At 43.5% G+C, this 14,411-nt stretch overlaps 1 protein-coding gene across 4 annotated transcripts in view; it reads right to left on the minus strand.

Moving 5' to 3' along the window:
* IQGAP2 (IQ motif containing GTPase activating protein 2) overlaps window positions 1–14,411 on the minus strand; it is a 267,741-nt gene that overhangs the window by 154,516 nt on the left and 98,814 nt on the right. The gene's annotated exons all lie outside the window — the stretch shown is intronic.

The raw sequence follows: 14,411 nt of genomic DNA on the forward strand, positions 1-14,411 counted from the left end.
TTTTAAGAGCTCTTCTGACTTTTAAATGCTCAAAACTAATTAAAAAATAGTTAAACACTCTGCATGTTGAATGAAACATCTTAAACTTTTATAACATTTCAAAAGGAAGTGAAAATGTGCCTGTGAGTAAGTTTTCAGATGGGTAAAGTTTGGCCATGAGTGTACAGGGGCTACAGCTGCTCTTTCTCGGCACATTCTCGAAAAGTAGAGCTTTGTTTTGTGTTTTTAAAAAGGCGAGGTACTATATTTATATAATTATTAAATTTATCATAAAAATTATTAGAAGCTGCATGAAAGTAAAATGGGGACATTAGGGAAATGCAAATCAGACTACCACGAGACATCACCTCATAGCCATGAGGATGGCTATTTAAAAAACACACAGAAAATAACAAAGGTTGGTGAAGACAGAGATAAACTGAAACCCTCATGTACTACTGGTGGGGAATGTAAAATGGTGCAGCCACTGTGGAAAACAGTTTGGTAGTTCCTCAAAAAGTTACACATAGAATTACATAAGATCCAACAAGTTTACTTTTGGGCATACACCAAACAGATATGAAAGCAGGACTCAAATCTCTACTTATACCCATGTTCATAGCAGCATCATCCACAACCGCGAAAACGTAGAAGCAACTCAAGTGTCCCTCAACAGATAAGTAAACAAAACGTGGTATATCCATATAGTGCTTTATTATTCAGCCTTAAAAATAAAATTCTGATATATGCCACAACACAGATGAACCTTGAGAATATTATGCCAAGTGAAATACACGAGACATAAAAGGATAAATACTGTATGGTTCCACTTACAGGAGGTACCCAGAATAGTCAAATTCGTAGAGACAGAAAGCGGGATGGTGCATGCCAGGGGCGGGGGGCAGGGAGGAAAGGGGAGTTAGTATGGATGGGCAGAGTTTCAGTTCTGCAAGATAAAAAAGTTCTGTAGATGGACAGCAGTGAGAGTTGCACAACATTGTAAATGCATTAATGCCACTGAACTGTAAAATGGTTAAAATGGTTAACTTTAAAAATGGTTAAAGTGGTAAATTTTTTGTTATATATATTTTACCAGAATTAAAAAAAAAAAACGGAATGATAGGGATATACATAGAGAAGGGAGTCAAAGGAGGTGCCTTTCTTACCTGCTGGCTTTATCAGCAACCAATACAGGAACAAGGACCTCCTCCTCCCCAGCCACCAGCACTTAGATGTGACAGCCCTGAGGAAGTGTGTGACTGTAGGAATCTCATTGCTCTCTAGGAATCTTCCAAAGGGCCACCGTATACAGTTGTACAGGTGGCCCACTGTGCACAGCATCCTGACCTGGGGGAGCAGCCTGTGCTCCACTGGGCAGTCTCTGTGTCTGCAGGTGGAGATGCCTTTTCCCTCTCACAAAGGCACTAGGGGCTAGTGGTGGCCTTGCTCTCCCCTACCCTCAAATTGGTCTTCTCTTCTGACTCCCTATTTCTGTTCAGGATACCCTCTCTTCTCACTGAGCCCCGATTAAAACTGCAATGTCCCTTCCTGTTCTCATCCCAATCAGCTACTGGCGCCTACCAACTCTGCTCCTCTCCCCTTCCTCCCTCCTCTCTCCCCTCCCACTGCCCCTTACCCTCTTCAGGCCCTCTGACCTCGCGTCTGGACTTGGACCTCTGAGCTGGAGCTCTGTACCTCCAGCACCCCCTCCCCAGATGATCCAGTTTAATGCTGCTGCCAGATTAATTTTCCCCAAGGAGGGCTCACCATTTCACTCACACGCCCCCAGTGGTTTCTCTTTCCTCTCCTGTACGTGTCGAATAAATGAAGTAGATCTTTATACTAGTAATATTCTCTTTTGTAAATATCTGCCATCTAGTCCTGGGATATTCTTCCTGTGCCTTCTTTCCTGCAGAAACAGGTTAATGCTTACTGGTACTTTTGCAGGATTTAAGTTGTGGGCTTAAAATATATCTCACTTTAGGAAGGTGCTATAGGGTCTCACACCCAATCCTCAACTCTACTGCTTAAAGTGAGACTGTCATTTATTTTGCTTGTCCTTTTCCCGGGTGAGTGTGAAGAGGCAGCAGCAATTCAATCGTTCCAGCAGAACACGCCTTTAGATTTCCAAGTTGCTGGCAAGGAGTCAGAAGATGGGAATTGAAGAAAACCTGGAGAATCTTGAACTTCCTGTCCCTATAGTCAATTAAAATGACGTCTGTCTCTGGAGGCTGGAAAGTCCAAAATCAGGGCACCAGCACGGTCGGGTGAGGCCCCTCTTCCTGGTTCACAGCCAGCACCTTCTCGCTGTGACTTCACATGGCAGCAGGCATAGGGAGCTCCGTGGGGTCTCTTTCATAAGAACACTAATCCCATTCATGAGTGCTCCACTCTCATGAACTAATCATCTCCCAAATCTATCTCCTAGTACCATCACATCAGGCATTAGGATCTCAACATATGAATTTTAGGAGGACACAAACATTCACACCATAGCAATGTCCACCGAGACCCCTATAGCACCTTCCTAAAGTGAGATATATTTTAAGCCCACAACTTAAATCCTGCAAAAGTACCAGTAAGCATTAACCTGTTTCTGCAGGAAAGAAGGCACAGGAAGAATATCCCAGGACTAGATGGCAGATATTTAAAAAAGAGAATATTACTAGTATAAAGATCTAGTTAACTGAGTGGGATTTTTTTCTTATTCCTACAGCCAAAGCTGGAAGCCTAGGATAATGGGGCTAAGCACATTGAGCCATAAACACATAGGGACGGACCCTGTCCCCTATTGCTTACCAAGAGGTCACAGCATCAGTCCTACTAGCTGATCACAGCCCCTCCCTCCAGGCAGCCACCCAGGAAAGGGAGAATGGTTGATATTGGCTTTGTGGGGAGGGAAAGTGTCTAGTGCAGGTTACTACCTGCTTTCCCAGCAAGTTAGGAGCATAGGAGGGGTTTTAAGAGAATATCTAGGAGAGCCCGGGGTACCTGCAAGAAGGGGAGAAGGCATCCCGTTCCTTGTCTGGCTGTCTGCTGAGCTGCAGAACCCACAGGCCCACCTGGGCTGGCACTGCAGCAGAACGGAGCATGTCAGGGAGTTGGGAGGACTTGGGATCCATAATCTGGACTGGGGGACACCCATAAACACAGAGACTGGCACCCATTTCTGAGTAAGAGATTTGGAAGGTGGGAGGCCTACTCTAGGAACCTCATGTAAGGAGAGTTTAGAGGGACCCAGGGAGGAATATTCTCACTCCATCCCAGTTCTTTACAACCCCAGTCGTTTGCACAGCTCCTTTTGCAGGAGTGTTGAGGTCAGCGGGGCAGGAGCCCTAGGGCTGCCAGGCTGCTGCTGGGCCAGGCAACAGCACACTGACTCCAAGAAGGAACTGGGAGCACGAATTGGGCAGGAACACCCAGTAAAGCCAGAGGGAGACACTGTGCCCCTCTGAACAGATCCTGTGCAAAGGAGCCTGGGGTGAAGCCAAGCAACAGCCCCAGGAGAGTCACACACACCAACTGTGCAGAGACCTCCAGCATCAGAATGGGCCAGATGGACATGCCTTCTCACCACCAATACAACTTGCAGAGTTAAATAACCTGTTTTCTGTCACATGAGGAGCTAGAGCTCAGAAGAGAGTGTCGGAGAGGCACAAGGCTTGAACTGGATAGGAGATGAGGAGTTTTAGAAAGACGAAGGCATTACAGAATACGTCCAATATATCATCCAGGAACTGGAATGGGGGATTTGAGAGAGCCCAGTTGTAAGCCGGGCCTGGGGAGAATGAGAGTCATTTCATGCTGTTATCCACCACACCAATGGAGTGAGGCTCCTCAAGAAACCAGCCACACTAACAGTAGGGCTAAACAGACAGAAATTATAAACTTTTCCTAAATAAATTGTGTACGGTTGAAAAGCAACAGTACAGTAGGAACATACTCTAGCCTGAGGCAGGCTGGGGTCAGCTGTGGGCCCCTCCTGGTCACTCTCCAAGGAACAGGCTTCAGCTACAGGCTTCTGCCAACCCCCACTGCCCTGGGAAGAAGAGCGGCATAGGTCAAACCTCACTCCCTCTCCTAGGTGTTGTTCCAGGTAAATTAACAGGTAGGCAACACCCACAGGTAGCAGGCAACCTACCAGTGCCTTCGCCTGGCAGCTCTGCTAGACAGTGGGGGTACCCGTGTCGCAGAGGTTACTTAATCTAAGTGCCACAGCAACAGTCCAAATGATGGGACCAGGATTCCAAATAAGCCCGACCCAAAACCCAATCCATGCTGGTTCTGCCCCGCCACAGCAAAGAGCAAAGAGGGGCGATACGAGCCCAAAGGAGAGCGACAGATGTCTGAAGTGACTTGGGAATTGGCAGCTTCTCACCAGCAGTTTAAAAATGCAAACGATTTTATTCACATGTTCACATCTATAAAATCCGGCCTTGATAGGTTGTTATAAATATAAAAACTAAGTCAATATGTCCACCCCCTTCCTGAGGAACTCTCACAAAGGAACACCACCAGTACTGGACAAGGGCAGCCTGACCTTTAGCAGAAAGACAAAAGCACTATTGAGGAAAAAACCACAAAAAACTTGTTCTGAACAGAATGCACCAGAACTCAAACTTGCCAGGCTGTCTGCACGTTGGAATTTTGCCATGTTTAATGTCAACTGTCCAGAACTGGCCTTGTGGGTCTCTCTAAAAGAATACTTTAATATACTATCGCTACCCAGTCCAGAGGTAGCATTTTAGGTAATTAAAAATCCCTGGAAACCACTGCACAGCACACAACTCAGGAAAGGCCTTTATTAACCTTTAAAAAGCATTAACCAGAGGACTTATCTTAACCAAATTATCTCAGAGCCAGTCTCCTTGCCGGTTGAATCACTATGCAAATATCAGGGATCTGAGTCACGAAAATTGCTGAAAGCGACTTGGTTTAGCGAGCACAAGATCTTTTTCCTAGAAATGTAAGCTATGCTGTAAAAGGTGTTCTCAGACTTTACTCTCAAGAGCTCTCCCGTCCGGAGCTCACCAAGTGAGCTTACTACGAATAAGAATGACAGCGTCCAATTTCTGAAAATCTCAGACTGTCGGATTCCAGTCACTACTCTTCCCTCTGTGACATTAGCAGGTAAAAATATATGTATATATCATGCTTTCAATTTTCAGAGTTGAAGAAGTTTACATTTTTCCTACCTCCTATGAAAAGCTCAGCAAGTTTTTTGAGCTATTTTCTTGAGGCACAAAATAAATGGAGAAGAATCCTAACGTTTAAAATTGAGATGAAAAGCTGTGTTTCACCAATTCCTTTTTTAAAAAACCACACATACACACAATTTGACAGGAAACTTGTTGCCCAAACCAGTGTTCTCCAACACTATTCAAGAATACGTTCTTAGAAAGCCAGTTAAATGGGTACGTATTGGTACGGAATAGTTCTAAAGATCAGATTTAAAGTTAACTGTATTCCCTTCTCTTAGTTATGTTTTCATCAACCATAGTCAATAAAAATGAGCAATAATATAACAAAGATTCTCTCTTAATTTCCACCATCATCCTTATTTACCTCTCCTGCTCACAATACTTATTTTCAATTTGGCCTTCAACCCTGTCTGTAATTGATCGATCCCTACTAGTAAGGTTAACAAGGGCTTTCAGCTAAGGAACAGTGTCAGCTGACACAAGCTTGCTTCCGTCTTTGACCCTCTGCCTACACCACAGGAATCCCAGCCTTATACTGGAAGGGGTGGAGAGAAGCTTCTTGGAGACTCACTCAAGTCATTCCATCACACAGACCCAGGGTGAGCTTCACAGCAGTCACATGGGTCCCACATTTGGTTTAATGCTCTGCTGTCGCCATCTTGAAATTCGTAATTTTTGAACAAGGGGGTCCCACATTTTCATTTTGCAGTGGTCCCTGCAAATTTTGTAACTGGACCTGCACAGATCTGCTTTTTTTTTAAAATGACACTGAGGTTAAAAAAAATTTTTATACCATACTTGTAACTTACAGGGCTTTTATTCTACTTTAGAAAACACAGACATGAATATTTTTATATTTTACCAGCCAATGAACGTAAAGTACTACGGTATCCTTCACCTGGATCACTGCAAAAGGTTCCTAAACTGTTTTTTCTGGGTCCACTCTTGCCTACTGCCAATTTGCCTTTACAAAGCCAAAGTTCTTGTCTAGTACAAACTGCCTAAAACCCTTCAATGGCATCCACTACCCCAGCCCCAGGGCCCAAGCCTTCACCTGCCCACAAGGCTCTGAGCCCCAGCCCCTGCCTGCTGCTTGGCCTCACTGGCCTTCTTTCAGCTTCTAGAAAGTGCCAGGCTCCCCTCGCTCCCTACAGCCTTTGCACTTGCTGTCCTCTCAGCCCAACAGACAAATATTTCAATCTGTCTATGTCCAAGGGTTTAGACAAAATCAGGCAAAAAATCCTGGATTCAAACTGACAGTCGTTACTGGCTTTAATTTTGTGAAAGAAACACAAGAGGGGTTTACAAAGGCTTACAATTCTTAGTAAACATATTTTTCAATCACATTGTGTTTTGAGCTACTCTCCCAATGGTGAGGACAATGAACCTCAATCTAACCATGAAACCCAGGACAGTGATGGGGAGATACAGGGAATGTCAGTTTTAAGGTTTTTTCATATCAGGTTAATCGGGCCTTAAGGCATCTTCATGATCTTCCCCAACCTCTTAAATACAATGTTCGCTAACAATTTGGAAGAGTATTGGGAAAACAAACTGAAAAGTATTAATGGGAAAAGAAGATACATAGATGGCAAATAAGCATATGAAAAGATGCTCTAGATCCTATGTCACCAAGGAAATGCAAATTAAAACAACGAGATACCATTACACATGCATTAGAGTGACCCAAATCCAGAAGACTGATAATACCAAGTTTTAGCCAGGATGTGGAACTCTCATTCTTTGCTAGTAAGAATGCAAAATGGGACAGTCACTTGGGAAGACAATTTGGCAGTTTCACACAAAACTAAACTTACTCTTATCATACGATCCAGCAATCACACTCCTTTGGTATTTACTGAAAGGAGTTGAAAACTTATGTCCACACAAAAACCTGCACATGGACGTTTATAGCAGCTTTATTATAAGTGCCACAACTTGGAAGCAATCAAGATGTCCTTCACTAGGTAAATGGATAAACTGTACCACATCCAGACAACGGAATGTTATTCAGTGCTAAAAAGAAATGAGCTATCAACCCATGAAAAGACACAGAGGAACCTTAAATGCATATTACTAAGTGAGAGAAGCCAATCCGAAAAGGCTGCATAATATATGATTCTAACTATATGACATTCTGGGAAAGGCAAAACCATGGAGACAGTAAAAGATTGGTGGTTTCCAGGAGTTGGGGGTGGGCAGAGGGAAAGGGAGGGAGGTGGCATGAATAGGCGGAGCACAGAGGATTTTTAAGGCAGTGAAACTACTCTATATAATACCACAATAATTGCCCAAACCCACAGAATGTACAATACCAAGAGTGAACCATAATGTAAACTATGGACTTGGGGTGGTTACGATGTATCAGCACAGGTTCACAAATTGTAACAAATGAACCACGCTGGTGGGGGATGCTGATAACGGGGGAAGCTGTGCGTGTGTAGGGGCAGGGGCTATATGGGAACTCTCTGGGCCTTTTGCTCAATTTTGCTGTGAACCTAAAACTGCTCTAAAAAAATAGTCTTAATTTTTAAAAAAGTATTAATGAGGATGAATTAAGGGTTCACTTAAAAAAAGAATCTCTCATATACATTCTTTGAAGAAATTTAACTCTTAGAGCTGATAAAAGATTCATACAGAAAATGTTCAAGTAAAAACTTTTCCAGCTTAGAAAGCAGTGGACAGTTACGAACAAGTTGCCTACAACGGTTTGCTCATGAGCCATCAGTGTCCACATCCTCACCAACCGCCTCTATGGAAATGCTCTGACAGTGCACTCGTCAAGGGATGTTGCGTGTCCACTGCTACAGGAGCTTTTCCAGGAGAGTGGTATCTTCCGGACTGAGAGATCACCTCACCTTGACCTTTAGGATGTTTAGCAAGGATCTGTCCTTCTCCCCCATGCTTTAAATAACTCTTTCATTCCCCTTATTCCAGTGGCCACAGAACATGCTGCTGGTTTTTCTTTGTGTTTTCTTTCAATGGCATCCACTCACAAAACAAAAGACACAAAAGACAACACAAAGAGTGTTGAGAGAACCAAATCTCCACTTGGGAGAAAATAAAGTTAGAGTCCTACTGTTCACAAAAATATTCCAGATGGACTAAGGTTCTAAACATTAAAAATTTTCAACTATTAAAGCACTAGAAGAATATGTAGAAGACTACGTTTATAACCTTGGAGAAGGAAGGCCTTCTGAAGTCAAACACAACAAAAAAGTCATACAGACGAAAATTATTTATGGTGCCTTTGATGTAGTCCAATTTCCCAAAGTTAAAAGACAAGGCCAGGCTCAGAGGAAATATTTGCCACATAACAAAGGAGCAGTATTCAGAAAATACGAAGAACTGTAAATCAATAAAGACTTTTTAAAAATTGAGCAATGGATGAGTCAATTCATAGAAAAGAAAAATAAGAATGCCTAACACACATATGAAGAGCTGCTTAGTAAAGAAAAAGAAATAGTGAGACATAGTTTTTAATAAACTGGCAAAAAACTTAAAGATCAATTTTATAAAGTATTGGCAAGTATGTAGTGGGTACCTAAGACCCTCTTGGTGAATAATTTGACAGTCTTCTATCATACAAGCCCCAGGACCCAATAATCCCCTCATCCCTCGTGAAGAGAAGAGCCCGCACTTAACGTCACTAGGATGCGACACTGAAAGCTTTGACTCCAACACAAGACACTAGCAACGTCAGGTATCCAAGGGAGCTAGGAAACACCTTTGGAAAATGTGCAAAAGGGAGACAACAAAAACCAGACTTGAGTCTCTCTCCCATAAAAAGGGTCCAGACAAAGGTCTGGGCGAGGATTTCTTTGGAAAGAGCTGCTGTGAGACCCACATGCAGCTCCCTCTCCCCATTAGGTGAAGGGTGGGAACAGCACCCTCTTGCCTCACAAGAGGGTTTTTGGTGAGACCAGTGGGGACTTTCATAGGAGTCCCCCACAGTTAAGGAAGCACAGACAGCTGGTGTTGGACTCTTACCCTGGGAATCTAGAACATGAGAGGCAGGATGGCTAGCTGCCTTGGCATCCAGGGAGTGAAGGAAAGTTACTTCTGCATTGGTACTGGCACATCCTCTCAGTCTGTTGGAGCAAAGAGTGCTAGATGTCTCCATGGGCTGGGGGTGGTCCACAGGAGAGAATGAGCCAATCCAGGGCTTGTCTTAGGTCCAGACCTCAAGGGCTGTCAGGAGGGTCAACATGACCTTAGGAGGCAGAAATGGAGGTGGACCACTGGGCTCCAGGGGCTGAAAGGGAGTAAGAGATGGGGGGAGGGGGCTTTGAAGAGCATCCCATGAGAGAGTCAGCTTTAAAACGCCACCACACCTGGAGAACAGAGGTCGTCTCACCACAGTGTCAGTCACAGAAAGATTTTCCTGTCCCCTTTGCTATCCTCAGGAAAGCATGGCAAAAGAAAGATGCTGACCTGTGTTCTCGAAGATGAAGTAAAAAAACAAAAAAGCAACTTTCATTACAATCCATATGGTATGATTTTTATATTAAGAAATATTTTATGAAAATTTATGTAAACACATAGAAAATGGATTAGAAAGACACAAAAATTGAGAACAATGGTTACCTCTGGGGAGGGAAGCAGCATTGAGGGGGGAGGCTGTGTCAAGTGGGAAATCCCACTCATTCATGCTATTTTAAAAGACAAGAACGTATTCATGTATTCCTTGAATAATCAAATGTTTTTTAAAAAAGATACCGTTCCCAAGAATGGAGTCCACCTGTCAGTCTTAACATACTAACCATGGATCAACAACAGCTCTCATCATCGGGACACAGGCTCACACTTGGGCTGTTTTGTAAATGTCCGACTGACGTTTTTCAGCTTTCTCTACAACAGGCTCCCAATCTGAGTGAATTCCGCATCAGGGGCTTAGATGTCAACCACGGACCCCAAACTCTGATTCTTCTCAAAGTAGAGAAGATTCACCGCTGAAGTTACATTGTTTTCTTAATTTTAAGAAGTCCTTTTTGTGGTTTCCTCCGTCAGCAAGAATAGGAAGAAACAGGACTTTACCAAAAGAAAACTAAGACATACATCCAGAATAAACTGACACATGGAGAATGAAGAACCACTGAGTGGTGAATTAAAAAGGAGATTAGAAGGACTCGAAACTGTGAAGGTAGAGCCCTCCCGTGTGCGTGTGTGTGTGTGCGTGTGCGTGGGTGTGTGTGCGTGGGTGTGTGTTTGTGTGTGTGTGTGGTGTATGCACAGATACATGCACATTTGTGTACATAACAATTTGTTTTAAAACAGGAGAAATCTAGTACTAACCTGTACCCTGTAAAATCAAGTGACAAAAACAGTACTTTGGGAAACGTGATAATCAGTTTGAAGAAACCAGTTAAGAAAATCATGGGTTTTGAAGATGACTTTTGCAAATGAACAGTGTAAGCAGCATCAGTTGCCAAGAAAGGCTGGATGAAGTTCCCTTCCACACTATTATAGATGTAGAGCAGCCTGTATTTTGTACCATTTCTCCCCTAAACCCATCCTATTTCTATGTTATACACCAGGAATGGGCGCATTACAGGCCGTGGGTCAAAGATACTTTCTATACTTCAAATGGTTGGAAAACTTTGAAAAGAGAATAGTACTTCATGACACACAGGTTTATACGAAAATCAAATTTTGATGTCCATAAATAAAGTTTATTGGAGCTCTATCACACGCATTTGTTTCTGTATTGTCTACAGCAGCTTTCACGTTACAAGAGCAGAGCTGCGTAGTTGCAACAGAGACCTTATGACCCTCAAAATCATCTGACCCTTTACAGAAAAAGTGTGCCAGCCTCTGTTCTAGACCAACCGAACGCTCCTTGCTCCCAGGTGCACTAGGCAAACATGATTACTGGCAGTTGCAAAAAGCTTGCATTCAGCTTCTTATATACGTTTGAGTGATTATCACTCGCTCAGAGATGGGAACTTCTTCTCCATCAGCCCATCCATTAGTGTTTGTTCAACCAGACTTCCTGGGCTCACGCCACTTCGAAACAGCCCTTGACACTGTCCATGGACAGAGAGGCTCCTGACACATAGCCCTGAGATTGTAAAAATCCTCTCCAGTGTTAAAAGGACAATACGCAGTATCCTGGGAATTAATCCCCCACAGCTTCTATCAGTATTATGAATTTCACATTAAATCATACTTTAAAAATAAGCATTTTTATGCCTATGTGTATTATTCTGTATCCTCTGAAGTTCCATGTGAAAATTATTCAGTTAATTTAGTTTAAAGATGACTTATTCACAACATCCCTTATTCATATGTAAATTATCAGCCAAATCAGCTTCAGGAGAAACAAAATAAAGAAACTAACCAGACATCAGTCATACTTTTCCTTCATATTCTGATCTCCCATCAGCGTCACTCCACACTGCCAGCTGCTCCTTCAAAACTGTCCTCTCCCTTGTACTCAGAGTCACCAGTTCCTCAGCTCAGGAATACTATTCATCTGGCCCATGGGTCTGGTCATACCCCAAGTTCCATCTTGGGCAGTTCTGTTCCAAAGCGTTCGGGTTGTGCCTCTGCTCCTGTCTAATTCCCTTTGCTTCTCCAGCAACTCAGATCTGGCCTTCAGAACATCACCGACCAGATTTTACTCGCAAGTCTACAGATGAGCCCTTCAATTCCTAAAAGCAAAGAGTTTCCTATGAGGAAGACATGGAGCTAAAGTGCAAGGCTGTGGCACCACGCCCTAGAGTCTAGAGAGCACACAGTGGGTTTCAGAGCTGCTTCAAATGTGCCATCCTGGCCATCGATGGCCCTAGAGCAACCTTGCCACAAGGAAAAGGATGCACTGAGCAGCTGATACAGATATTCCAGTTGCCCAGAAGTTAGATTTCTCATTGTGAATGAACTGGCAGTCACTAACTTGAGCTTGGTTTTGTGAATCAGTTCCCTGAGCTTGGATCAACTCTGAATAAAGTAGGAAAAACTGAGTTCCTGGTTCTGTAAAACAGATGCACATGTTGTGACTACATCAAGGCTCCATCTCCTCCTGTGAGATATCTAACTTGTGGTGTCTTTCACCTGCCTCCTCTAAACATTGATTGAACACTTACTGTATACTAGCGCCTTGCTAGTAACTGCAACGTGTAAAGTAAATAGAACAGAGGCCCCTCTATTGAGGAGCTTTAACTCCTGGAAACAAGTCATATGTGGAAAACAAAAAAGACCGATATAAAACCAAATATTCCAAATGACCAAAGCGTGTGGGACAGACAGTGAGAGGGATGCAATGCTGCTGCTGAGGTAGTGTGGGCCAAGAAATAATGGCTCCAGGAAGGAAGGAAAAAAACAGAACCGAGGCTGGGAGAATGGATAGAATTTGGCTGAGAGAAAATCTCAAGAGTGAAAAGATGGAAAGGAATAAGGGGTATCTGACAATAAACTAGCCACCTTCACGAGGCCAAAGATCCATGCTGGTGATCAGAGAACAAGGTGACTAAGATAAGACATCATATGAGCTCGTGATGGCCAGAATGGAGACTTGAAAGGGAAGCAAAGGGAAGATTGTGAAGAGGAAGACACCGTACAAGTAGAATTTGAGGAACTATGCAGTCTTCTTTCTGATTGAACAGGCTGGATCCGAAGAAAGAAAACCACGAGACAAGGAGGTGAGCTAGCAAGTTAATACATGATAAGGCAGATTAGGTACTCTGAAGTTTAGATTAACAGAAGAGAAGTGTAAAACATTGCTAACAGCCAAGACCTGGGCTCTGGTGAATGCAGATAAGCTGTGTCTTCCTCCCCTTGCCCAGAAGGCTTAGCATCCACAGGCAGGCAGGAGATTGGTTAGGAACCGTTAACGATCACAGCAACGGCCAGGCCCAGGAAACTCCCAAAATCCTGTCTACACCTTCAGAGATTAATATGACAATTACAGTCTTCAGTGTTGGTGATTTAATTATTATATGTTGAAAATGAGTAATCTATACACAGTATATTTTGTAATTCTCTATCAATTGCAAGACCTTGTTTTTCTAATGATACCAAGTAACAGTTTACGGTATTTGCTCTTTGTGTTGCACTCCCACTTCTGTTTTCAGAAACGTCAGAGCACAGCTGGAGAGGTCTCCTGTGAGCCTCGAGTGCTAGGCCGATAGAGAATTGTAGGGGGCGGTTGGGGAAGGTCTTCAGGTCCCAGCAGCTCTCCTGACTCAAACAGCCCTTGGGAGACAGGAAGCGCCTCTGAGATAAGCCAGCATACACCTTCTTGAAGCTGTTTAGACACTGTCTCCATCTGTTCCCCTTAACAGCTTCCTTCTGCCAAGGCGAAGCTCTCTCATCTTATCTGGTTTGAGTTACTGCCAGTTTGTTTTCATAAAGATCACTATCTTGGCCAGACACTGGGAAATAAGTGAGACGACAAATCTGGTCTTGATGAAAAGGAGACATTAAATGGGGTGTTAGTATTACCCGAGGGACAAGGAAACTCTGAAACCGTACTGCCTCACAGACCTCACAGCCCCACAGATGGGATGATCTGACACTACAGGGCCTGCCTTTAAAAGCCATCAGAGAAACAGGACGGCTTGCACAGCACCGTGCACAGACCGACTCATGTGGCGAGCTGGAAAACGAACACATCCTTGTGCCCGAGACGTACGTTTGTTTAAGAAAATATTCATACGAAACCACGGTATCCGCCCTTCTGAGTTTCCTCTTAAGTAATAACACTCACACATTAAACCAGACCCTAATAGAGGAACCAGACTTTTGGACGCTCTGCAGGGGTAGAAGGTGTGATCGGAGAAGGTGGTGGTCCTGCCTTTTCCAGAAGCAGCCAAGACACGCCCACACCCTGCAGCCAATCAATCATCAGGAGAGCTACTGGACAAACGGAAAAGCTCGTGCCCAAATACGCTGGGTGGCGATGCCATTTCTAGTTATCGTTAAAACCTTTATAACGAGCAAAAGGCTGTTTCTTTGCAAGTAAATGCTTTGGATCAACAAGGCGAGCAGGAAATATCCTAACAGATTCCTTCCCAAATATTTTATAATGCTTTCTCGCCTTCATATTGTACCATAACCCCACTCCTTATACCCCTTAAGGGTCAACTACCATTAAGAAAATCTAAAGGTAAAAGGGATTTTCTGCTTTCACTATAATCTGGGTTTCTGGCTCGCTACCTAGTAGAAAGTCTGCCTCAGCCTGTCCGCAAGTGTAGCAAGAGTCATTTTATAACGTAACTGCTAAAAGAAAGC

The sequence above is a fragment of the Equus asinus genome, chromosome 9 (assembly GCF_041296235.1).
Source record: "Equus asinus isolate D_3611 breed Donkey chromosome 9, EquAss-T2T_v2, whole genome shotgun sequence".
NCBI classification, from domain to species: Eukaryota; Metazoa; Chordata; class Mammalia; order Perissodactyla; family Equidae; genus Equus; species Equus asinus.